Genomic DNA, 27975 nt, shown 5'->3' on the forward strand with positions numbered 1-27975 from the left:
GCACACGGGTAACAGGACCTCAGGAGGGAAGAGGTCGCCGGGACAAGTCCCATCAGGCTGCGGGGAGTCCTTCCCGGACAGATGCTGCTGGCTCCTGGAACTGACTTGCCTCCTCACGCACAGGTAGGCAGCTTATCTCGGGTTTTGTTTTGGCTTCAAAATCTTTTAATCTCCCAGGATTGTTTGAGTGGATCAGCCCCTATTTTTATTCTTGGATAGAGAAGTGAATCAGAAATGCAGCCAACTTCATTGGACTTGTGGAGGCCTGTCCCCGAGCACTAAATTCCTTGCAGCTTCAAGCAAGTTGACAGAGCTGAGACTGAAATAAAAAACACCAACAGGATTGGACCTGCTCCTGACCGTGGAGTTTGGTGCATAGTAGGCATTCAGCAAGTATTTGTTGAAAACAAGTATCAAGGAATACTATTAATTCCAAATTGCTTTCTCTGTGCAGTGCGGACTGCACAGAGTGGAATGCAAGGCAGTGTCAGCCAACAGATTGTTTTCTGAATTGGCAGGGTCCTCTGCCTGTAATTTTACCAAAGAAAAATATTTGTGGGTGTGGCTACACGCAGTGGCACTTTCTAGACTTCATGCAGGTTTGAAAACCTTCGTTTCCCTTTCCTTATACATGGCCACTACATTTACCCTCCACCTTCTTTCTGAGGGAAGCCCCAGGAAATGTAGGTGCCCTGTGGAGCCTACAGGCCCTTTCAGTGTTCCTGATGCTTATGAAAATCCACTCTGGATTTTGTGGGAATGGGAGTTTGGATTGTCCTGAATGCCTTAGTCTGGGAGCTGGGGAGTTTCTGGAAAACAGCAGGTTGTTTTGTGGTGAGATTGTTTTGAATTAAGCTGTCAATACCTCCCCACAATGAAGGTTAGAGGGTTAGAATGCTGGTAAGAAAAGATCAGGGGTAATGTGTTCTAAGTGGGGACAAAGACACAGTGACTGGCATTCTGGGTACCTGGGGCAATGTATTGAGCTTGACATGATCCCAGGGGTCCTGTGGGGAATGGTCTCAAAGAGGGGTTGGCTATGATTATGGTGAAATGCAAGCCTACTGGGTTCCCCTTGATTAATGGTCCTACCCAAACCAAAGGTAGCCACTTTGTGGGTTGACTGATGACCTACAAGGGGCCATGGGGTAAGAGCCCTAAGCATGGACCGTGGTAATTAGCAAGTATGGTCACATTCTTTCTCCTGGAGACACGAATGGAGTCAGTTGGTACAAGAGGAGAAAAAAGAAGATGCCTAGAGAGGAGCAGAAATCAACAGACAGTAGGGGATCCATGCCAATGGGAGTGCCATAGTGAAGATCCAAGAATTCCTGATGTTAATGGGCAACAAGCTAACATGGAGCCCAGAGTCAGCTTCAGTCCTAAACAACCTCCCAAGTCTGTCCTCTATGGAGCCTGTACTACATTAGGTTCTGTCCTACCCCTATATAACTTATTACTAGATGGCTCCTTCAATAAATCATAAAACCCCAGTTCTTAAGATGACATGAATGTGCCTATTCCTTTCAAATGAGATGAACCAATGTATTTACCATACATGAAAAACTAATGCCAATGACCTAATCCCACGTGACTTTTCTGATTGATTAGAGTCCATGTTCACTAAAGAGTCACTCAAAAGGTTTCTAATCTATTTCCTTACTTGTTGGCTGGGTAAGTGTTACATTAGGGAAATAGAAGAAAAAGGTGATTAGAGGATAGAGCTGGGGCCGTTGGCCTTGTGTAGATACAACTATTCACAGATTTCATAGGATAGGAAAATGTAGGATTAAGGGTTGCTTTCCAAATTGTTTCCCCCGTTTGCCACTGTAGCTTTTCCAGACCACTTAATTTGATTTTCAGTGTTCAAAATCTTACTTATAAATCTCCCTTGAGTGAAGAGTTGGGTAGGTGGCAGGAAGAGATGAAGAGAGAATGTTCACAATGCTAATATCATGGTTATACAGTTGACCCTTGAACAACACAGGTTTAAACTCTGTGGGTCCACTTCTGGGCAGATTTTTTTTCACCTCTGCCACTCTTGAGACAGCAAGTCTAACTCCTTCTCCTCCTCCTCTTCCTCAGCCCACTCAACATGAAGATGACAAGGATGAAGACCTTTATGATGATCCACTCCCACTTACTGAATAGTAAGTACGTTTTCTCTTCCTTATGATTTTCTTAATAGTATTTTCTGTCCTCTAGTTTACTTTATTGTAAGAATACAGTGTATAATATAGATGACATACAAAATACATATCAATTGATTGTTCATGTTATTGGTAAGACTACTTGTAGGCTATTAGTAGTTAAGTTTGAAAGAGTCAAAAGTCGTATATGGATTTTTGATTGTGTATGGGGTCAGCACCCCTTACCTCGGCATTGTTCAAGGGTCAGCTGTATTTATCTAGAGAAGCATAGAAAATAATACATTTGTTCACTTGATAGACATTTGTTGAAATACCTGCTGTGTGACAGGTCAAGTCGTACGTGCTTAAGAGAAGTTAATAAAACGAGTAAAGACACCTGCCATAGAGCACTTACATTGTAGCAGGAGGAGCAGGCAATAAACTAAAAATAAAAGATAATAATATAACAGATAATACATATAACACAATAAGGCAATAAACACAAAAAGATTAAAAAAGTCACAGTATGTCAAAGGTGATGAGTGCACTGGAAAGAAAGGAGGGCAGAGAAAGGAAGGAAGGCATAGGCCTTGCTTGTGAGAGGACAGATTGCAATTTTAAATAGGAATGGTCAAGGTTGGCCCTTCTAAGAGAATGACCTTTATGAGAAAGTGTGCAAGAGGTAAAGGAATCAGTCATTGGGGTATCTGGGAAAGGTGGTTCAGGTAAATGGAACAGTCACTACAAAGGTGTTAAGGCAGGAGCATCTGACATGTTCAAGAAAGAGCAAGGAGGCCAGTGCAGTTGGAGTCTTAAGGGAGGGAGAAAGTAGGAGGCTGGGGCAAAGGAGGAATGTGGGGGACAGACCATATAACATCTTGGGAAGAATGAGAAAAATCAAAGATTCCCTTGAACCTGAGCAAAAAACCAAAAGCAAAAACAAAAGCCATAATAAGGATATTGGTATTTGATTAATTTAATTCCTTATTGAATTAGTGATTCTCATCTTAAATTGATTAATTTAATTCCTTATTGAATTAGTAATTTAATTCCTTATTGAATTAGTAATGTGGGGAAGGAAACTATATATCATACCCCTACCCCTGCCACCAACCAGGGAACATCTTTATACCATTCCCCTCCTTTTAACACCACTGCCTTATGGAGTCACCTGTGCTAATGGGCAGATACTTACTGTGCTCCTTGCAAATATTAGGGCAGGGAAAATGTTGAAGACCAATGTAAACACATCAGGATTAACTGAAATAATTATTGCCTAATATGTGTGTCTTCATCCATTTGGGCTGCTATAGCATAATACCTTAGATTAGGTAATTTATAAACAACAGAAATTTATTGCTTACAGTCCTGGAGGTTGGGAAGTCCAAGATCAAGGCAGATTTGTGTCTGGCAAGGGCTTGTTCTCTGCCTTGTTGCTGTGTCCTCACATGGCAAAAGGGCAAGGAGGCCCCCTCAGGCCTCTTTTATAAGGGCACTAATCCCATTCATGAGGGCAGAGCCTTCAAGAGCAAATCACCTCCAAAAGGCCCCACTTCTTAATACTATCACTCTGGGCATTGCATTAGTTCATTTCCACCTGCTGATAAAGATATACCCGAGACTGAGTAATTTATAAGGAAAAAGAGGTTTAATGGACTCACAGTTCCACGTGGCTGGGGAGGCCTCACAATCATGGTGGAGGGCGAAAGGCATGTCTTACATGGCAGCAGGCAGGAGAGAATGAGAGCCAAGCAAAAGGGGTTTCCCCTTATAAAACCATCCTATCTTGTGAGACTTTTTCACTACCACGAGAACAGTCTGGGGAAACTGCCCTCATGATTCAGTTATCTCCCAATGGGTCCCTCCCACATGTGGGAATTATGGGAACTATAATTCAAGATGAGATTTGGGTAGGGACACAGCCAAACTATATCAGGCATTAAGTTCCAACATACGAATTTTGGGAAGACACCAACATTTGGATCATAGCAATGTGCAAACCCTTTTCTAAGGCAATTTTACATTTTTGTCATTTATATTCCTACAAGGTATCCTGAGCAGAACTACACCAGATACATGGTAGAGTTTTGTTTAAAGGTTCTTAAGGGGTGTGTCTTAATGTAGTTACTAAATATCCCAGTAGGGCTTTCCATGTGTTGGTTTCAAATCAAAGAACCAATTTAAACTCCGTCCCTTTTGGACTGGACCAGACTCATACGAGGAGTGGTGACTATACGAGTTAATGTGGTTTTACTACTCAGGAGGTGAGATTTGGCTATCATTTTAGACCTCATTTAAAATATTCTCTGTAACTTCCTTCTAGTGTTTCTAATATTCTATCTGGTACAGTAGTTACATTTTTTGGATTTAAAATCCCCCCCTTTGAGCCTTTGTAAGCTAGTGTAGAGGTTCATGATATGTGATGAGTTACAATTTTTCTGAGGCCCAACTTTGAGTCTCAGGCACTAAAGGAATGGGCCCCAGAGGTGGGTTCCTGTTTTCACCCAGCACCTGGCCTCACTGTGGCTTCATCATCCCACGATCATCCCAACCTCCTCCCTTTCTTGCCAAAGTGAACATTTTATTGTGAAGTCCTGTTCTATGGTGATATTAACAAATTTGAGGATTTTTGTAGTATTTGCAATGCAAACTCACAACTGTCAAATGTCTACTATTTCTATTTTTACCTTTTCTGAGTATTAAAAAATGAAGTGTAACTTAAGTATAACAAAATGCACAGATCTTACACGCTTAGTTTGATAAGTTTAGACAATTGTATACCTGTGTAACCATCATCCCAATCAAGATTCAGAACACATCCACCACCCTAGAACTTCCTCTTCTGTCCCTTTCCAGTGAATTGTTGATCCACCCCCACAATCTTGGAGGCAGTCACTTTTTGACTTCTATCACCACAGCTTTAATCTCATAGAACAGGTTTGCCTGTTCTAGAGTTTCAAACAAATGAATTCTTCCAACATGTATTCTTTGTGTGTGTGACTTCTGTCTCTCAAAGTGGAGTTTTTGAGATGTGCCCATGTTGTTGCACCTATTAGTAACTTGTTCTATTTGATTGTTCAGTAGTATTCTACTGTATGACTATACCACAGTTTGTTTACCCATCCTCCTGTTGATGGACATTTGTCTTTGTGGGGAAGGAGGCTATTGTAAATAAAGCAGCTATAAACATTCTTGCATACGCTTTCTGTAGACATAGGTTTTCATTTCTTTTGGGTAAGTATTCATACCTAGAAATGGAATTGCTGGGCCATAGGGTAGCTTTAAGAGAATTGCCAAACAGATTTTCAACATGGTTGTACCATTACTCTCCCCTAGTAACATAAGATAGTTCTGGTTTCTCTGCATCTTGGCCAACATTTGGCGTTGTCAATCATTTTTATTTGAGCTACTCTAGTGGGTGTGAAATGGCATCTTGCTGTAGTTTTAATTTCCGTTTCTCTGATGACTAATGGTGCTGAGCAACCTGTCATGTGCTTACTGACCATTCCTACATGTTCTTCTGTTAAATGTCTGTTCAAGTCTTTTGCCCATGTTTAAAATCAGGTTATTTCATTGCTCTTGTTAATTGGTAAGAGTTCTATTATTTATTTTTGTACTTGTCCTTTTTCCTGGTTACCTTCTAAATTCCTTGAGATATTTTATCAGTTCTCTCTACAGTGTCTACCACAGTGCTTTGTAAATAGCAAGCGCTTAATAAACACTTATTGGATTATCAGCATAAAGTAGTAGCCCTGCCTGTACAGTGGAACAACCTGTTGATTTTATTAACAGAATTCAGTAAAGTTGGGGCATTCAATTTTTGGATTGGCAGCATCTCTTAGTTTTAACTTTTTGAATTGGACATTACTCTTTTCCAGTATGTGACCTTTTGCAAACATCCAGGCTGTTCATTTCTAAATGCTTTAAGCCAATCTGGCATATAGTACTTGATTTTGGAAACTGTCATAAACTTTATAGTTAATTTTTATAAGACTTACTTAGGAAGATCTGAAGTTTTCATGATAGGTGGTCTCTTAGAGAAGTTAAAATATTTATAGTCTTAAAAATAGAACGTTCTGTACCATCACCTTCTGTTTTCCTCCTCTTCTGAAATTTATGAGACATTTCTTAACCAAGAACCAGAGCCCAAGGGGCAGACAGAAGAAATATAAATACTTTTATTTGAAGATAAAGATGGTGAGCGTCGACAAAGAGAATATCTGAGGCTTTTTAAACCTTGTCTCCTTTCCAATTTTGTCAGCCAGAAGCATTATAAATGTATGCTCCACTTTGAAAGAACACCTGCAATGATGTCATCTTTATGTTCTTAAATTAGTTCTAGGCAGACTGGCCAGCTTGGGTAAGCCAGAGAAACGTTTCCATTCTCATCCATTTGAACTTTGCCTCAGACCTATGGCTCCTGTGTGCTAACCCCAGGTTTTAGAAAAGCTCTCATCCCCACGGTGATTCAGAAATCTTGAAAATCGTATGTCGCCAGTGAATGTATTGGTTAATTTTTATCTCAAGTCAACTCAACAAATTAAAATTCTTTTCTGATCTGATCTCAAAAGTATACTTGCTTGTTGTAGATAATATAGCATGAATACATACAGAAAACAAGGTTGATCTAAAAATTGATCTCACAAAACTACTATTAAAATCTCATAGGTTTACTTGCCATTATTTTTGTTTTTATTTTCTGACATTATATTTAACTTGTAGTCAAAGAAAAGAATCATAGTGAATATATTCATGGATACTGGGCTTTGTTTATGTATTTATTTTTTTCCAGAGTGATTTTCACTCACTTACAGATTTTTACCGGCTGTGTAGCATTTCATTTTGTTCTGTTTGTCGATTATGTTTGTATTGTGTCTCAATAGTTTTTTTCTTCATGTTCTGAGTAAGAATGAAATCTTTTTCACCAATGAGAGTATATTTTTGTTTGCTTCATGTTGGTATATGGAGAAGCAATGGACTGTTGTACATTTATTATCATTTTTAAATCTGGTCCCTTTACTGTGTTTTTTAAAAATTCAAAGTGCTTAGAATTGATTCCCTTGGGTGTTTAGGTTATCCAGTCATATCGTTAGTTTATAATGAACTTTTAATCACCTCCTTTCTCTTAGTTGTGGTTCATATTTCTACTTCCAGTCTTATTACATGACTCTGATCTTCTTGAGCAATGTGAAATAGTAGACACACCTGCTTTGTTTCTGGTTTTAACAGGAATACTTTTAATGTTTCATATGCTGGCCACTTGTTTACATAATTATGATGTGAAAGAAGTATCCTTGAGCTCTCATTTTCCCTAAGGATTTTTAACAATGTGAGAAAGTGTTTGAGGTGTTATTTAATGCCCTTTAAATCACTAATAAATGTGGGGACCGCTGACATAAAGTATTATAACGTTGGATTTTCTAGTATTGAACGCTTTTGCATTCCCAAGATAAGGTACACTTTCCTTGATCATGCTAGAAAATTCCTTTAGTATACTATTTATTTTGCGGTTACTTTATTTAGGATTTTAAAATTACTCCTAAGTGAGACTGGCTCACGATTTTCTTTTCTTTATTGCATTATCTTTGTTAGGTACAGAAATCAAGATTAATTTAGCTTCATGAAATCGATTGTGTAGCTTTCCATCTTTTTCTGTGTTCTAGAAGAGTTGATAAACCTAATTCCTTAAATTTGTGAAAGACACTTTTGAGATATGTTAATTGTATTTTAAATTGCTTTTGTGGCTAGTAATATATTCACATTTAAATTTTTCTCTTATGTCAATTTTGGTAACATGCCCAGAAAAGTGTCCTTAATTTTAGGATTTTAAATTATATTTTGCAAGGTAGAATATCATAATCTCCTATCCCTTTTGTTCTCAGCTCAGTTTAATTTTAAACACTTTTTATTATATAAAATTAGAGAAGATAGTACAATGAACTATTGTCCCATCTTCTAGCTTCAACATTAGTCAGTTCAAGAAAACTTCATACTACTTATATCCTCATTCATTTTGTCATTCACTGCCACCCCCTCTCCCATTATTTTGAACAAATTCTGCCATGATAATTTCATCTTTAAATATTTCATCCTGTAGCTCTAAAATATATGGACTCTAAAAATAGTGAAAATATCACTGCCTACCTAAAACGTTAACAATAATTTCTTGATGTCATCAAATATTCATTCAATGTTCATGTTTCTCCAATGATCTTTTGCTTTTATACAGTTTGAGTACATACATTACAATCAGTTGCTATGTCACCTCCATTTCTGTTGTTATACATTTCTCCCACCAACTCTTTTTTCCCTTGACGTTTCTTATTTCTCATTTATTTGCCCATTTTTCCTGCTTATGTTTATCAGAAGCTTATCATTTTGTCTTTCTCATTTTTTTATTTGTTCATTTTTTCTGTTTTCTTAATTATATTTGCTTAGAGTTTATTATACTTTTTTAAAGAGCCAAATATTGTACTACATCAAATTTGACACTATACTCCCAGCCTCCTCTAAAACATATTTATCTGATTGCAATTGTTGTTTCCTTAGAATCCTTTCTTATCTCAACAGCCTTGTTTATCTTCTCATCTGGTTGTCTTGGCTCCTCTTACTTTTTAAAAAACTGGTATTAATTTTCCATTCACCTTTTTTCTGTTTTCTGTGTAAAAACCTGTGGAAAAACAGTTAAGACCCCTCAGTGGCTGGGCAGTGAGGGCTACAGATCAGCCCTCAGTGGGAGACTGAGCCCCCCAGACTTAAGTAAGGATCAGCTGAATGGGCCCAGAAGCCACCTGCACCTATAGCCCAGTCTGTGGCCTCAGCTTGGAGAGCAGTCAACTCAGGAACTGGAGTAGTCCATTCTCCTTGAAATTCCTCCCTGGACACAACTTTTCAGCAGTGGCTGCTCTTCCCTTTCAGTCTCTTCAGGATCTCTGTGGAATTGGAGATCAGGCATGGCCTCCCATGGATGTCACAGGGGTGCCACCATGCACAGAACTTCCTGGGCCAGCATCCCTCACATCAGACCTGTGGAGTGAGCTCCTATCCATTTTTCACATGTTTTAATCCCTCCTCAAAACTCTCAGACATTTAAACTACCATCAATCCCCATTCACTGAGCCAGACTCTTGTGGTGTTAGTGCAAAACGTGCTCCTTGTGGAGCACACAACCTGCCATCTTTCTGTCTTTAATGCTCTTCTTCTTTCCCCTTCCTTTGCAGCCTGTTCTTTGGTTTTGGCTTCTGATCTTGTTTCATGGAGTTGCTGTCTTTGTGTATTCTATTAGTGATGGCACACTGTTTCCAAAATAATTTACTTCTGGTGTCTCTAGTGAATCATTTTGAGTTTCCAAAATAATTTATTTCTGGTTTATGCAGTAAATCATCTTCAAAAGTCTCTCCACCCCCTTCTGAGTTGTTGGAGTTGTTTTTCTTTCAGTTTTTAAAAAATATTTTATTCCCATTGGCACATATCAATGTTTTCCTTTTAGAGTTACTCTTAGAAGAAACATTTATCAAGCCTTGATGATGGCCTACGTAAGAATGTGTTAACTTCCCTATCTTTGTTAAGGAGGTCACTGGTTATGGCTCATAGTGGCAGACAACAGAATGCACCTTAGTTACTCAGAAGAAAATGATTTATCAGATGATATGATGAATCTTACAGAACTTCACCAGGACCCAGGGAATAAGATTTGATTGCCACACACTTAGAAACAATGGCAATCAAGAGAAATGCCCCATCTTACATGGAGCTCTTCTAGTGGAAATACCACAGTTGCCACCACATACTGCTCTGTACCTAAGTTTCTAGGAACCGGACTCTGGAAACTCTTCCAGAACTGCCCCAGGAGAACCAACATGTCTATTGCTTGCAAAGACCTCCAGTGTCCCTGAGCCTGGCCACTGCCTCCCATTGCTCAAACCCTCCTAGTCTCATGTGTGGACATCTGCTTGGAAGAGTCTCATCTACATACAAAATCCTGGCTCTGGTAAGTGGGATTCTTAGTTTTCTAGCATTGTTATATCAGAAGCCTCACTAGAAGCAAGCAGGAATGGCAGTGAAGTCAGTGAAAAATCTGCTGCACTAAAGAAGTTTAGTGATGGATAGAACTCCTACAATCCCAGGTCTAGAAGGCCTTCATCCATGGTAGCTTTGCTATACAGCAGTGGGTCTCCTGTCACACCTCTGATTTCCTAGAACTCTGTGCCAAAGAATAAGATTTAAAAAATCACAATCCCTTCTTGCTTCCTATCTAGTGCTCCTCTTGCCTTCATCTTCCCTAACAGAAATGTATTTTCTCAAATGAAATGTGTTACTAACAATTTCTCCCTAAACCCTTCACACCACATCACTCCCCTGATCCCTGCACATCTACTAGTTTTCTGAGAGTTTTAGTATCAAGGTGGAAATAAAAATATATAGGAGAAAAAGGAGAAGGGAATTCTGATCATCAACACAGTAGAGGACCAGCTGCACAGTTTCTAGGTTGGTATAGATCCTGAGCACATGAGCTGGGGGCAGAATCGATGCTCTCAGTAAATTAGTTGACCTGTTTGAGGACATTTGAAATAAATTACTTCTAAGCAGAATTCTAGAGGCAATGTCCTATGATTTTAAAATTATAGCCATTTATATATTAGAGATTTTTTTCTTTGACAAAAATGCTGCATGGCTTTTCAACAAATGGTGCTGGAACAATTAGATATCTACATACAAAAGAATGAAGTTGGGGCCTTACCTCATAGCATACACAAAAGTTAATTCAAAATGGATCATAGGCCTCTTACAGAGGTCTAGATGTAAGAATTGAAAATGTAAGATATACAAATAGTCAATAGCACATTGGAAAGATACACACCATTGGTCTTTTGAGAAATGCAAATCAAAACCTCAATGTGATACATGTCATACCACTAGGATGGTTAAACATCCTGAACTAAAAACTAAACTAAAAAAAGTTTAGTTTAACCAAAAAAAAAAAAAAAAAAAAGACAATAATAAGTGTTGACAAACGTGGAGAAACTGGACCCCTCATTCATTGTTGGTGGGAATTTAAATTATGCAGTTGTTTTGGAAACAAGTTTGGCAGTTCGTCAAGAAGTTACAGTTACCATATGACCCAGCAATTCGGCCCCATGAGCATTGAAAACATATGTCGATGCAAAAACATCTACACAAATGTTCAAAGCAGCATTATTCATAATAGCCAAAGAGTCAAAAAGCCCAAATATGCATCAACTGATAGAAGATAAGCAAATATTGTACATCATTCACCATAAAAAGGAAGGCAGTACTGATACGTACTGAACATGGATGAATCTTGAAAACAGTACATTATGTGAAAGGAACCAGTCACAAAATATCACAAATTGTATAATCCCATTCCTATTGCATGTCCATAAAAGGCAAGTCCACTGGGACATAAAACAGATTAGTGGTTGCCCAGAACTGAGGGTGAGATGTGGAAAGACTGCTGATGGGTGTGGTTTTTCCTTTTGGGGTGACAAAAATGTTCTAAAATGAGAGAGTGGTGAGGTTGTATAACTCTGTGAGTAAATTAAAAACCACTGAATTATAAACTTTAAAAAGGTGAATTAAACCTCAATAAAGCTGTTATTTAAAAAAGCAATGCATGAGATTCCTGTTTGAATGTCACCAAGAGCATTGTTCACTTGACACAGATTTATTCATGGTACACCCATTATATGAAGTATAGTCCTAGCCTCAGCAAAAAGTAAAAAAAAAAAATTAAAAACAGAAAATATAAGAGTTTCAAACTCAACAGATTTTAGGAAACAAACTCAAAAAAAAAAATCAGAAGAAAAGAGATAATAGATAAAAGCAACAATTAATGAGTTAGAAACTTAAAAAACCGTAGATGTAATACATTCAAATTTAGTTCATTAAAAAAACAAAGCAGACAAACCTATTTAAGAAAAAAAAGGGAGAAAACACAAATATAAACAAATGATAACGGAGAAATAATTATGCTAACAAAGGAAGTGAACAAAATAAGGAGCATTTCACCTCAGGCCATGAGGAAATAGCAAGGCCTGAACTTCTTTTACTATAAAAAGCTTCAAAACAGGACAAAATAGATTAGACAACTGTATTCAGACTTTGAACAATAGACAGCACAGTACTGTGATCCCTAACAACAGATAAACACCTTTCTACCTGGAGGCATTTTTCAGACTGTGGTCCTGGCCCAGTGGCCTCAGAGTTGAGAGGATAGAAATCAGAGTTCAAGGAGGCTGAAGCTGTAAGACATTCTAAAGATGATTTCCAAAGTGGAGGGAACTACCCAGAAAAACCGCTGCAGAAATTTGCAGAGGATCTTCATGAGTGTTTGCTGAGTTTTAGCCTGTTCCTGTATAGGGTGAATGTCAACAAAGATGGGCAAAGTATGACCAGCGAGCTGTGAGCTGACTGAATGCCCATCACACAAGGAAGGCAGATGTTTATGGTCTGGTTTGTTAGAGTGGAGAGTCCTCAGCAACACCCTGGAGTGGTCACTGAGTACCCCAGGGCAGTCACACAGTACTAATAGGACCAAATTATTGATGGAGCAACATTATTCTAGATCTGCCCTAGAAAAGCTTTAAAATAAAAAACCAGGCCTCCAAAGGATCAGTTTAATCTTTGAATGACTTAGCTACTTTTCAAAACAAAGCCCACCACTCTATAAAGGGAAATGGTAAAATTTAACCCCCCAAACATACCATTTATAGTATCCTTCTAAAAACTACAAGAAGCAAAAAGAAAATATGAGTAAGATAACTAGGAGAAATATTAACCATTAGAAGCAAATCAGAAAGGACAGAGTGATATGGTTTGGTTTCCTACCCAAATCTCATCTTGAATTGTAGTTCACATAATCCCCATGTGTTGTGGGAGGGACCAGGTGGAGATAATTGAATCATGGGAGTGGTTTCCCCCATCCTGTTTTCATGATAGTAAATTCTCATGAGATCTGATGGTTTTATAAGGGGCTACCCCCTTTACTTGGCTCTCATTCTTCTTCTCCCTGCCGTCATGTGAAGAAGGATATGTTTGCTTTCCCTTCTGCTATGATTGTAAGTTTCCTGAGGCTTCCCCAGCCATGCTGAACTGTGAGTCAATTAAGTCTCTTTCCTTTATAAATTGCCCAGTCTTGGGTATATCCTCATAGCAGTGTGAGAATGGACTAATACACAGAGATTATGGAATTAGCAGACAAGGACCCTACAACACATATTATAAATACATTTAGGTACTTAAAAGAAAATAAAAACATAGTGAGGACAGAATTGGATAAATTTAAAAGAATCGAATGCAACTTCAAGTGATGAAAAATACAATAGATGAAATTAAAAAATTGGTGGAAGTAATATGAGTAAATTCAATACTACAGAAGAAAAAATTATAGGTTCACTGAAAGTTCACTGAAAATCAACTGACAAAAGGCAGATTAGTAGGAGAAAAAGGCATACAAACTTTATTTTAATGTGCATAGCACAGGGGAATTGCAGGAGAATCATTACCCAATAACCCAATGGGGTACAGATACTTATAGCCCCTTCTTTATAGGGGAAGGGAAAATGATGGAAATGTGGCAATCTGAGGGATAATGAATGATTTTTAGGGGGAAATAAATGGGCCTAATGCTCCAACAATTGTTAGTAAGTAATTTTCTTTGGAAATTGAATGGGCCAGAGAGAAGAAATGGTCTGGGATTCTTCCTCTGTGCTATGAGTTTTAATCTTCTCTGGTTAATAAAATTTCAAGGCAGGCAATTGTGTTCGTCTTTGGTAGGTCCAGTTTCCAGATGGGATAAGGGAATTTTAGAGAACAGCTTTATCCTATGCTTTGGGAAGGACAGAGGACTGAGAGATGGGGGAAGGACTTAGACCTTGAGCTGCTTCTTTAGATCAGCAATATTTTGGGGGTGAAATACTGATTTTTTAGTCTCCTATTTGAAAATTTATTTTCAAAAGGTTTCACATATTAAAGTAGGATTGGTAACTATGGAAAGAGAAATCGGGTTAGTAATCCAGTGGCAAAGGATCTGTAAAGGGAGAAAAGAACATAGAATATGATGAGAATGAATACATAAAAAAAGAACAAATCTAAGCACTGTAAAAAATCCAATTAAACTAGTCTCCTATTTCTGGAAATTGGCCAGTCCAATCAAACAAATGTGTTTCATTTTAAAAGATGGCATTGTAGATAGGTTCTCAAAGCTAGGCCACTATATATGATGTAGGCAAATAGAGCTTTAATACGAGGGCTTTTATGGAAACAGAAACAAAAAACAAATGTTAACGGGTGAAATAATTTATAAACTAGTTTCTTTAGAGTCTGGAGGGCAGTCAGTTGAGAAGATTAGTGGCAATCTGACAGATTTTTGTAGTCTTCATTTTGCATGTAGAAAGTTTGTCCAAATATAAGCTGTTGCAATAATATTTTTCAAAGCCAAGTTGACTAGTTTCAGCCTCAGGAAAAAAGCAGTTTTAGTTTCTAATAATTCCAAGTCAGAAGGGTGGAAGAAATATTGGAAACGTTAGTCTGAGTGTCTCAGCCAGATATTGGAGGAAAATAAAAATGTGTGATTCAGTCCACATACAAAGCTCAGAAACAAATGGACAGGACTAGAATCTAATAACAGGCATATGTGAGGTTTTTTTCTGTGACATAATTTTTTTCTCTCCAATCCTCCCATTTCGACCAAAGATAATCATAATTTTTTTTTGTTTTAGTTTTGTTTTGTTTTAGTCTGACTTGATTATTTACAAAAGTTTAGTAAGAATGATGAATGAGCATATAGGCTTGTTCTAAGTTGGCTTTGCTGGGATATTTTCATAAAGAATCTCAGATCAGACTTCTAGAAAAGCCCCTTGGCTTCCTAGCTATGTTAAGAAGTCCACTGTGTCTGTAATACCTGTATAAATGGGTGAATACCTCTTTCCTCAAGGCCCCTCAAATACCTTGAGGTTCATGGGCCTATCATAAGGTGACATTCATTACTCACCACAAAATCAGGAAGCTTGCAAGGGAACCATGTAGACAAGGTACAAGGCTAGTCTCTCCAAGGGACACTTTATTGACTCCACAAAAGTCAACCTCAGCCCCTCAAAGCAATCTGATCATACCTAAAAATATTGCATTTCAGTCAGGGCCTTGGTAAAATAACCAGTGTTTCCAGTGGTGTCCTGTTATAAAAGAGAATGAGTTCTTATTGAACTTATGAGATAATTGTATTGCCATAAAGTAAGAATATTCATGAAGAATTTCTGAATTCTGAAGGGATCAGGTAGAGAGAAAGGTAAATATTTCAACTTTTTTTTCACAGAAATATACTTTGTCTATAGCTTTTGCTGTAAAGCTATAGAAAGCTTAGGAGAAAAATGTTTTCTTAACTCTGGAAAACAAAACTTGAAAAGGATAAGCAATGTTTCAAACAAAAGAATCATAAAAAATTATTTCAGTCCTTTATCATTTCAGCTCTATGTAATTCTTGTTCTGCTTGACGTTAGGTTAGCAATTTTATAAGTCCATTTTTTTTTTTCATTAGAGTTCTGGAATTTTAACCAGTCCAATGAATGGTATGGTCTCAAAGTTTTCTAAAAACTTTTTAACTTACTAAAAAGGTGTTTGAAATGATGACAACTTTATTCTTGTTTATTCCATTTACATTTACCTAATTTATTCATTCTTAACAATTATATTTGAATCACTCATAGAAAATAAAGCTAGCCATTTAAGTGATTTTTAATTTTAATTTATTATTTATTTTATTTCATTTTTTTAAGACAGGGTCTCACTCTGCCACCCAGACTGCAGTGCAGTGGCATGATCATGGCTTACTGCAGCCTTGATTCCAAAGGCGAAGTGATCTTTCCACCTCAGTTTCCCAAGTAGCTGGGACTGTAGGTGCACACCATCACATTCAGCTAATATTTTTCTTTTTACTCACTCAGCTAATTTTTAAATTTTCTGTAGACATGGTGTCTCACCATGTTGTCCAGGCTGATTTTGAACTCCTGGGCTCAAGGGATCCTCCTGCCTTGGCCTCTCAAAGTCTTGAGATTACAGGTGTGAGCCACTATGTCTGGTCTATTTTTTAAAAGGCAACACGAGGCTAATCCTGTGTTGGCAAGGAGTTTATCCTACCAAGGCCTTTGAGATATTGGAAACAGATACCATCCCCCCCAACCCAGTGTCCCTCCCACAGCCATCCTGGGTATCTAGGAAGGCTATGAAGGGCAGGGCCCATCTTGGTCCTAGAGTTACATATCAGATGTAGAGCCCAGGACAGAGGATAGACTTTTGAAGACAATGTCTAGAGGATCCAACCCCACCGAGCATGGCCAGGAGGTATAGCTGGGCCAGGGAAGATGGGGCCATATTGGGCTTGGCTCTGCCCTGCAGCTGGTGGCTTAGGCACTGTAGACCCACATGTCCCCAGGCCTCGCCATAGCCACCTGTCCAGACCCCAGAATCCAGAGGCTCAAAACCAAAGATATAAGCTCACAGTAAGATGTATGTAAGGTTAGGGGGAACCCAGTAGCCAGCCCACAGCACAGTTTTACCTCACAGACAAATCAAGCAAGTATTAAAAGTATCACAGAAGCAATAATTTTATAACCTTAAAATGTCTTTAAGAGACAGCATAAATCTGTCTGACCAGTAGACCCAGGCAAAAACATCTGCATTAATAATGACAATTCTGAAGGCATTTCCTTTTTATTTTACCAACAATTTAAAAATTAGCTTTATTTACCAAAGATTTATTACAGTCACGTAAACTTGAAAAGCATTTGAGCTTATCTACTTAATTTAGGAATGTTTATTTTAAAATCAATTTGGTATTATGTAGACAATATAGAAACACAGGTATAGTAATCTACATACATGTAGACACAACATACACCAGCACATGCTTACATGATATGTATCTAAAAACCAAAGAGATCCAGGAATTCAGTGCAGAAGAGAGCAGACCTTTAGACCTGAGAAGAAGCTGATTATGACTTTTGAGGCCCATGAGGAAGACAGAGGACCCCAAAAGAGAGGGTCAATAGCGCCTTTACTGTGTTCCTCTCAGGTTCTCAGCATTGCTAAAAGTTTCCTTTAATCTTTGTGGTGGTCAGAGTGCTGTTGCTTCCTTTTAGTCATTTGTATCAACTGATTACCAAATGAAGGAGGGAGGGGATTAACAGGATGAAAGATTGAAGATGCCAAAAGGAAAGAGGAAAAGTAAATGGACCAAGTCTTAGAGGAGTCAGTTTGGGGGTATCTTAAGTTTCCCAAAGAGTCAATGAAGTTCTAGTTAGCAGGGGTTCAAAAAAGAGGGGTCTTGTTGAATAAGAAGTTTCCATAGGAGAAATAGAATTTAAAAGAGAAGAGAGAAGAAGATTAGCTTTTAATCAAACTGACTTTTGACCATAGAGCTCTGTAAATTAAAACAACAACAACAACAACAACATACAAGCAGCAAACTTTCTGTTATGTGAGCAGCCAGCCTTTTGTGAGAGCTGAGAGACTGAGGAGGGGGGCTTTGGCAGTGGTGGTGGGAGCAGCACCTCTCTTTTGCCACCTAACAGGGTCTTTGGTTCTCAGTGGTGGTGGGAGATATATCTCTCTGATCCAGTAGAGGATGCAAGATAAACAGAAAAAAAGTTACTATCACACTCTAAAAATAGAGTTTTAAATCAGAAGTATTCCTAAGTGAATTACTCAAAACCAAAACAAATAAGCATACATGAGAATAAAACCAAGAAGCCCTTTATGGCTTTAACCAAAGTCTCCAAAAGCGAAGCAAAAGTTACAACCCTTCCAAGATCTAGACCCCTCCCAGTGACAGTTTAAAGCAAGGAAAATGTCACCAGTCACAAATGAAGTACAGCCCACATATCTGTCTGGTCATATTTTCTAGAGACCCAACTTCCCAGCTGGCCATCTACATACAAAGGGCCAGCAATCTGTGTGCTCCATAGATGGAAAATTAAATGTGACAGTCAGTGGGACAGCAAAAAATCAAAAGTTGTCTATGTGAGAAGAAAGAATCCAAACAAATGGGTACCTCAAATGTTGAGGCATACAAATATAAATTCAAAACGAATAATTCAAACTAATTTTTATAAATGTTTCCCCCTGAGTTAAAGGATTTACATTTTCAAGGGGCTGATTCCCTGACCAGAGAACTAAATGAAACCCAGACTGCAGTGGTAAATGCACAGAATCTTAAACACCAGACCAGAGGCTGGAGTGACATTTTTACAAATCCCCTTGGAAATTCAAAGTTGGCAGTTTGAGTGTTCAAAGAATTTTAACTTCTGTTTCAGGTCAAATTTTTGCTTTTTAATTTTGTCAGAATAATTTTTAAGACTAGCCATCCCAATATTATGTGTCTTTCTTTTAATTTGGTTCTCTCATCAATACAAATAAGGCAACTGCTTAGGGCAAGAGATCTTCAAATTTTGTTTTCAAATATAGAGGTCTTTCTAATTCAAAAAACGTTTATGTGGCCATTGATGATTAGAATTTCCAATGGTGTACTTATTTTAATAGCGACTCAATCTAATAAGCCTCTTTATGGGAAGATCAGGAGGCATAGAAGATGCAGCCTCCATGATCCTCAAAAATTTACACCCAGAAATAGGCTAAGATAGCAAAAGATCTTTGTTGCTACAGGTGATTAAGGATGGTATTTGCGTGAATGATGTCTCTGTTCTCCACACAAGCACATGGGCACGTGGACACTCGGCCGTACCTCCAGTTATAGATCCACCAACTTCTGGGATTGGACTTGCCCAGCACTAACCAGGCAACAAAGATTGAGACAACAAAGCCCCTTGTGGATGAGGCTCCTTATTAAGGCAAACCATCCTGAGAGCCTGGCATGTTAGCAACAGAGTACGCTGCTTAAAATTTTATACATCTTGGGTCTCCCAGTCCTTTCAGACTGGCCACCAGACATAATTTGAAAAATCACACACCCTGGATAGCAGAGACCAAGATAAATGCTCCCCCTTTGTCACAAGGCAAGCTTTCAAGGACATAAAACAAGAAGAGAGGGCAACCTTATTCCATTTTTATTTTGGAGACCCACAGCACAGTTTGTCTAAATAGATGCTGGAGGTCTGCTGAGAACTGTAAAACTCTCTGGTCTGTGGAAGCTGGGTTGAACAACAGGCTTATGTCTTAGGCCTATGTTCTACCCTATGGTACCCCTTTTTATGACAAAGTCACACGGGAAGACAAAGATAAAGAAAAAGCAAAGACTATTTCTGGGCATAAATGGATCGGACAACATGAATATTCATGCCAAAAATACACCAGAGTCACTGCGCCTAACACTAGTCATACAAATGCTTTTCTCCCATTAATCTTAAATGTAAAAAGGAAAAATAGACAAACAGTAATTTTTACCATCTGCTCAACCAGATTCCACAGAGAGAGACTGGGAGTCTGGTACCAGATTCCACAGAAAAAGACTGGGAGTCTGGTAACAATTTCTTACTCTTATATTGGCCTCTCAGGTCCTGAGTTCCTTTGATTGTGGCTTCCAGAAAAACAGAGCAGTTTTGGTTATGCTGCTTACAGCACCAAATATGTAAGAGTAAAGGGGGAACATTTCCCTCTTCATCCTCTGACAGTTTGCTGAAAATGAACAGAGAAAAAGCAGACTCATAAGAGAAAAAAGGCATACAAACTTTATTTTAATGTGCATAGCACAGGGGAATTGCAGGAAAATGACTACCCAATGGGGTATGGATGCGTATATACTCTTCTTCATAGCAGAAGGGAACATGGCGGAAATGTGGATGGTTTGAGGGGTAGTAAGTGATTTTCAGGGAGGAAATGAATGGACCTCATACTCAGACAATGGCTAGTAAATAATTGTCTTTGGAAATTGGAGAGGACGGAGAGCAGACAACGTTTTGGGATGAGTTCATCTGGTGTTTAATTTTCAGTCTCTTCCTTTTGATAGGAGTTTTAATCTTCTCTGGTTAATGAAATTTTAGGGAAGGAAAGTATGTTCCTCTTTGGTAGGTCCAGTTTCTAGGTAGATAAGGGAACTTTGGAGAGTAGCTTCATCCTGTGCTTTGGGAGAGACAGAGGATTGAGAGACAGGAGAAGGGGTCAAAGAGACCTTGAGATTGCTTCTTTACTTCAGCCACATTTTGGGGTGAAATATTCTGGTTTCCTTTAAGATCAATGAACTTGTAGATATAGCAATGGGATCTATCCAAAATGAAGCATAGAGAGAAAAATGACTAACAAAAATTGAATGGAGCTACAGAGATCTGTGGAAAAACGTAAAGTCCTCTAACATAATGGTAACTGAAATTCCTAAAAGAGAAAAGACAAAAATATTTGAAGAAATAATGTCTGAAATGTCTCCAAATCAGATGAAAATTATAGAGCTAGAGATCCAAGAAGCACAACAAACCCAAAATAGAATAAACACACACATGCAACCCCCCGCCACACCCCATAATAAAGCATTATAATAAATAGCTAAAAACCAGTGGTAGAAATATTCTTAAAAGCAGAGAGGGAAAATAGACATATGTTCAGAGGAGCAGAGTAGAAATGACTGCAGACTTCTTGTCAGAAACTATGCAGACCAGAATACTTTAAAGAACAATAGATAGATAGACAATAAATCCTGCTAACCTGTAATTATACATTCATGAAAAATAATTATTTGAAAGTGGAAGTCAAATAAAATATCCTTCAGACAAATACAAGCTACAAGAAATCACTTCCAGCAGACCTACACTACATTTAAATCAAGTCCTTTAAATCACAGGAATATAAAACCTACGATCACATAGAAACTTGGATGTATACACAAGAATGGAAAGGGCCAATTACATATATGAGTAAATATGAAGGGTTTTTTTGCCTCATTTAAACATTTGGTTAAAAGATTAATGATTTTTTTTTTTTTTTTTTTTTGAGACAGAGTCTTGCTCTGTCACCCAGGCTGGAATGCAGTGATGTGATCTTGGCTCACTGCAGCCTCTGCCTCATGGGTTCAAGCGGTTCTCCTGCCTCAAACTTTGGAGATCTGGGACCACAGGCATGCACCACCATGCCAGGCTAAGTTTTGTATTTTTAGGAGAGATGGGTTTCACTGTGTTGGCCAGGCTGGTCTCAAACTCCTGATCTCAAGAGATCTGCCCACTTGGCCTCCCAAAGTGCTGGGGTTACATATGTGAGCCACCATGCCTGGCCCATTATTTGCCTTAAATAATGTAATATTTAAGGCAAAAAGAGTAGAAATGTATTTTGCAGTTAAAATAAGGTGAGAAATAAAATGTATGACGATAATAGCACAAAAGATAGCAGGCAAAAATAGAAATATAATGTCCTAAGGATTATACATTATACATGAAGTAGCATAATATTATAACTATATGGACTGTGAAAAGTTAAATTTGAATATTGTAAATCTTAGAAGAATTACTTAAAATAATAAAAGAGTATAAGCTTATCAGCCAATAGTGTCTATAAATAGAGTAGAAAAAATATATTCCAAAAGAAAGTTGAAATTGAGGGGAAAAGAAATAAAAAAGGGATGAGACAAATAGAAAAACATAGGAAGATGGTAGATTTAAATTCAACCATGTTGATAATTACATGACATGTAATGATCTATACCCCAATCAAAAGACAGAGCTTGTGAGATAAAAAAGGAAAGACAAAACTGTGTGTGATCTGCAAGAAACTTACTTTATTATTAATATTGTTTAAATTTTTAAATTTAAATTTTAGATTCCAGTGGTATGTGTTTGTTACAAGATTTGTCACAGGTTTGTTTCAAGGTTAGTTATATCGTGTGATGCTGAGGCTTAGTCTTCTATTGATCCCATCATCCAGATAGTGAACATAGTACCAATAAAAAGTTTTTCAGCCCTTGCCACCCTTCTGTCTTCCCTCCTTTTGTAGTTCCCAGTATCTCTTGTTCCCATATTTATGTTCATGTGTATCTGAGGTTTAACTCCCACTTATAAATGAGAATATGCAATATTTATTTTGTTTCTGAATTAATTTGCTTATAATAATGGCCTCCAGCTGCATCCATGTTGCTGCAAAGATTGTTATTTCATTCTTTCTTTATGGCTGTATGGTATTCCATGGTGCATATGTACCACATTTTCTTTATCCAAGAAATTCACTTTACATGTGATGATAAAAATAGGTAAAAGGATAGAAACAGATATTTCATGCAAATAATCAAAATAAAGTAAGACTGGCTATATTAACATCAGAGAAAACAGAAATCAGAAAAATGATTATTAGCAGGGTCATACTGACAAAGGGTCAATGCCTCACAAAGACATAACAATCTTAAATGTGTAAGCACACAATAAATGGAGCAAAAACTGAAGAACTGGGAAGAATGGGTAAATCAACAATTATAGTTGGAAATTTCTGCATTCTTTTCCTAATAACTTATAGAAGTAAACAGAAACTCAGCAACACTATCTACCGAATAATGAATAACACTATTTACCAACTTGACTAGTTGATGTAAATATGTCCATATAATAGCAACAGAATGTTCACTCTTTTCCAGTGCACATGGAACATTTGCCAAGATAGACCTTGTGCTGAGCCAAAGACCAAGCCTCAACAAATTTAAAAGAATTGAAATCATAGAAAGTTTATGTTCTGCCTATAATAGAATTTAATAAGAAGTCAACAACAGAAGAATCTGGAAAGTCCCCAAATATGTGGAAATTAAACAACATACTTCTAAATCACCCATGGGTCAAAGCAGAAATAGCAAGGAGGATTAAAAATATTTTGAACTAACTAAGAACAAAAACACAGCATATTAAAATAGGTAAGATCTGGCTAAAAACAGATCAAAACTTCCACTTCAAGATGCTAGAAAAGAAAAAGAAGCAAATTAAATCCAAAATAGGAAAAAGGAAACAATAAACATAAAAGCAGACATGAATTAAATTTACAAAGCTAAAAAAATGAATGAAACCCACAACAAGTTCTTTGGGGAAAAATTAATAAAATTTAAAAACCTAATTAGACTTATGCAGTAAAAAAGAGAAAAGACACAAATTCCCAAATCAGGAATGAAAGTGACACATCACTACAGATCCTATAGACTTTAAGAGGATAATAAGAAAATATTATGAACAACTTTATTCTGACTACTTTGACAACTTAAATGAAATAATTCTTTGTTACAGTGTTACTTTGCATTGGAGAGAATGTTTTTATTCTCAGGTGATAGATGCAAAAATATTTCAAGTACAGCTCACTTTCAAATGGTTCAGCCAAATGTCGATGATTGTTGAATCTAAGTGGTGAGTATACAGATGTTCCTCGTATTCATCTTTTATCTTTTTTTCATATTTGAACATTTTTGGAATACAAAGTTGGAAAAAATAAATCATGCACAAAAAATTGCCAGTAGAGTGGCTGCCATTCAAGTTGAGTCATTTGAAACAGGGCTTATGATGGGAAGAATAGTGTCATGATCTTTCAACCACGAGATCAGGGTTTGTGACCTTCTTTTTGTTTCAGGTTAAAGCTTCTTGGTGACGTGACAGTCTGTGGAAACTCCCACAGGACAAATGCAGAAAGTAAGGACCTAGATCACCGGATGGTCAATGTTGCCCCTTGCACTAGCAGCAAAGGCCTATAAAATATTTTTGAGTAGCTTTATCTAGTTGTCTAGTTACTGGGAATAACTCATAAAATCCCCTAGAAAGTCAACAGCATTGGGGCTTGCTTTGTAAACAGAGACCTGACCTACTTAATTCTTCCCAGAGGTTGGAAAAAGAGGCTTGACTCACACAGACATGAAACCTTGGCTTAATTGGACACTAATTACTCATAAGAGATCTGTTTACCCAAACTTCCCGTAGACCAAGCTCAGTATAAAATGAGAGCATGCATAAAGAAGCAAGATATTTAGAGGAAAATGTCACAAATACATTTATCAGTCCCAAAAGTCCTTTTTTTCCCTCAGAAGTGATGTTACTAATTGCACAAAAATAAACAATACAGGAGTTGATAAATTCCACATTTAAGGGCTGAGAATAGTGTCCCTACATTTCGAAGAAGCTGTATATTTGGAAATGAATACAACTGAAAGTAAGGATAATTGGCATTCTAAAGCCAATTGGATAACTTGGATGAACAAGCAGAATTTGCCGTATTTTGATATGTCTCTTTGTGATTAAAGTATCTAAAGGAAAAATTGCTACAAATTCTATTACTGAACAAGAAAAAAAGGCCTGATGTTGTGAATTTCCTTTTGGCCTTGGGTCCTGGCTGATGTTGGGCATCTGATGAGCTTCTCTGTCTTGAGTGAAGACTTAAGAGGGAGTGAAAAGTAGGAAGAGCATCAAAACTTCTTTGCAGGATGTAATCGAACCACTTACTACTTGTTTTCTTATGATCCATTTATTCAACAAATGAAACATCTCAATTACTTGATGCTATCACAGACACTAGGTATAGTCTTAGACAGAACAAATTGCTGTTTTTATACAGCTTGTATTATGGTTGATGTAGTAAAGTCAAAATTATTTAAATAAAGGAAGATATGGGGAAGACATTGAACATAGAAATCTGGGTTCTCATCCAAGCTTTGCTGCTAGCTTGTTGGGGAAACCTTGGGTGATGAGTTCGTTGACTCCTTCTGGATCTCAACGTTCATCCATCAAGTGAGGGAACTTGACCAGATATTCAATAATGGCCCTTCCAGCCCCATCTTTATATGAAAGGGAAACCACAGTATGGGCCCGTGGGGAAGATCATGGACTTTGGAGTCAAACATTTCTGGCTTGGTCAATTCTTTAATCTCTTGATATCGATCAACTCGTGTAACTACTCTGAACCTCAGTTTCCTTGCTGCAAAATGAGATACTAATATTTACTCAAATAAGATAACAGGCAAAACAATCATGAGGGCTCCTGGCACATCACTGTGCATGGCTTTTGCTCCCTTGGGGAGCTTATAAATGAAAAAAAGATTTTACAATGCAAAGATAGTAATCATTTTGTTAGTGAAGCAACAAAATAATTGGGCAATTTCCTTTCAATGGCACCATCAACTGATGCCCAACCTAGAAAGCATTTGGCTAAGAATGGAAAAGGAATCTTTGCCCAGATCCTTCAATTTTGAGCATCGCTGGTCTGAAGGACTGGAATTTTATTTTTAATTCAAAAAACTTCCCAATGGCATATACAGGAATTGGCAGACTAAATTTATGCTCCTTTTGAAAACTGTGTCCATTCCAAAAAGTCAGGATATTTTCACTCAGCCTGGCCTAGGCAGTGGGACTCCCCAAGGGTACAAGCAGAGCCACAGTGCTCTGGGCTGGGCTGCCACACTGTCGTGCTGGGGCAAAGATGGCAGCAGACAGCTCTCGGGTAACAGCAGAAAGCTCTTGTCACAAGAGTGATCTCATCTCTTAGGGGACCATGGTAGAAACACAGGGCAAAAGCTATAGGAGTGGTCCAACATAATAACTATGTTTTTTTTTTTTTTAATTTTCAAAGCGTGATAAATGATTAAGAATATAAAACTGGAATTTAGAACTCACAGAGAACGTGTATGAATACATTTAAAAAAAACCCTAATTTAAAAATGGGCAGAAGTCTTGAGCAGACACATTACAATTCAGCAGGGGTCACCAAATTAAAGCCTCACCAGCAAAATCCACCCTCCCATCCCAGCCTGTTTTTATAAATAAGCTGTGTTAGAACACAGCCAATCCCATTCATTCACACATTGCCCTTGGCTGTTTTTGCTTGACAACAGCATAGTTGAGTAGTGGGGACAAGACCATATGACCTCCAAAGCCAGAGATATTAACTATCAGGCCCTTTACAGAGTGATTCACAGAGACCGCCATAATAGAGGAAAATACAAGTGGCCAATAGCAGATAAGAAGGTGCCCAGCATTAGAGCCAACAGGAAAATGCAAAGTACACCCACAGTAAGATACCATTATGCATGCCTTAGAAAGACTAAAATTAAAAGGATTGACAACAACAAGTGTTAGCAATGGTGGGCAACAGCGAGAGCTCTCATACACTGATGGCTGAAGTGTAAATTGATTCAGTTTTGGACTACAGTTAAACATACATACATATCTCCATGCCCCAGAAATTCCTGGGCATATTCTCAAAAGAAACGAGGGCTGTGGCCACCAAGAGACATGTATGAGAAATGTCCTAGCACCTTTATATATCATAGTCCCAAACAGAAAACAACAAATACCTATCCACATTAGGATGAACTAAATAAATTGGGGCATATGCACTCAGTGGAATAGTATATAGCGATGAAAAAAATAAACTGTTGCCCCATGCAAAGATGTTTCACAGATATAACATTAAGCAGAAGAAAGCAGACCTCAAGGAGCCCACATTGTATGATTTCAATCTATGTGAAGCTCAATAACACATGGTACTAGAAGTTGTAATAGCAGTTACCTGTAGGACCAGAGATCTGTATTGAAAGAGAAGGAATGTCAGGAAGTCTGTGGGGCCTGGGAATGTCTGAGATGTTGCTCTGGGAGGTGGTTACATGGCTGTAGACATATGTAAGATGTTATTGAATGGTGTACCTGAGATTGGAGCACCTACAATAGAAGGTACAGTGTTACATCTCAGTGAAAAAGAGAAAAAGAAGAAAAAGACCGTGGATCATTTTGGACTTGAACCTTATGCAGTAGTGGGTACTACAGACTCATGTCTCAACTACAATTCAAACTGCAATACCTTTTAAGCTTTGTGTTGAAAAGAATGAATATTTGGGAATGTAATTCTGCGTTTGTGATAAAATCCTCCATAATAACAGCTTCAGAGTGAACGAGAATACAGTTTCCCCTGGTGCCCTGCCCTTGTCTCTGATGAGTGCATGTTTGTTGGGACATCTACCAGAGGGAATTAACGCGCCAGGCTAATGCCACTCTCTGTGCCCAACTCATGTCAGGTGGCTGGGGGGCAGGTAATCCAGAGCCTTCCTGCTTCCCCAGTGAGGGATGCACAGGAGGAAGCGCCCTCCAAAGGGCCGGCCTGTCCCATGGATTGTCCAGGAGGAGGACAACACAAAGGCGAGATCGTTTCTCAGTGAGCCCATGCCTGGCCTTGCAGAGCAAATACTGGGGATCAGGTGTCATGCCTCCAACAGGCAAGTGGCCCCACGCCCATGAGCCACAGGATTCTGGGGATGTGGAATTGCAGCTGCCCTGTGGGTTTTCTCAATGAAGTAAATACTTCCTCCGAGGAAATTTGGGTCCTCTACCTCTCTCAGTCAGTTGCTTCTTGACTGGTCCACACGTGCTGGAATTCTGGGTTCAATTGGATCACACTATTGTGGAGGGCTGGAGCCACATCAGAAATGTCCCCGTAGCTCCCACCTCCACCACTACAGGCCTGTAACGCTGCTCGCTCTAAGTGGTTAGTTAACACAGTGCATGAATGGTCTGGTCCATGAATGCCTTTTCCAGTTGTGTTTGACTTACAGCCATCTCTGTTCTCACTATAGAGAGGAGAGGAGCTTCATAGAGGTGAAGTCAGTGGAAGATCCTCCAACCCTCCTTTGAACACACCTGCAACAAGGAAACCTGTCTGATTTCCCCACCTTTCCTCCCTCCTGTCTTGTGGCAGAGCAGTCTCCCTGCAGCTGACTTAGAGCAAACCAAACACAACTGGACCTGTTTTCACCGAGCAACTTGCAGTGTTTTGCCCAGATTCCAGCAATGAAGTCAGTATCATTGGATGGGTTCATGATGCATGCATTTGTTCATACCAGGGAATTCCCTGGAAGGTTACTTGTAAAATAACTATCTAATGGCGGAATTAA

At 38.2% G+C, this 27975-nt stretch overlaps 1 long non-coding RNA gene across 1 annotated transcript; it reads left to right on the forward strand.

Moving 5' to 3' along the window:
• LOC123572419 (uncharacterized) lies at positions 1-27975 on the forward strand. The gene is made up of 4 exons (XR_012431995.1): positions 1-123; positions 2086-2150; positions 23676-23734; positions 27658-27975. It is a non-coding gene; the product is annotated as an uncharacterized lncRNA (long non-coding RNA).

This window comes from Macaca fascicularis, chromosome 3 (genome assembly GCF_037993035.2).
Source record: "Macaca fascicularis isolate 582-1 chromosome 3, T2T-MFA8v1.1".
NCBI lineage: Eukaryota > Metazoa > Chordata > Mammalia > Primates > Cercopithecidae > Macaca > Macaca fascicularis.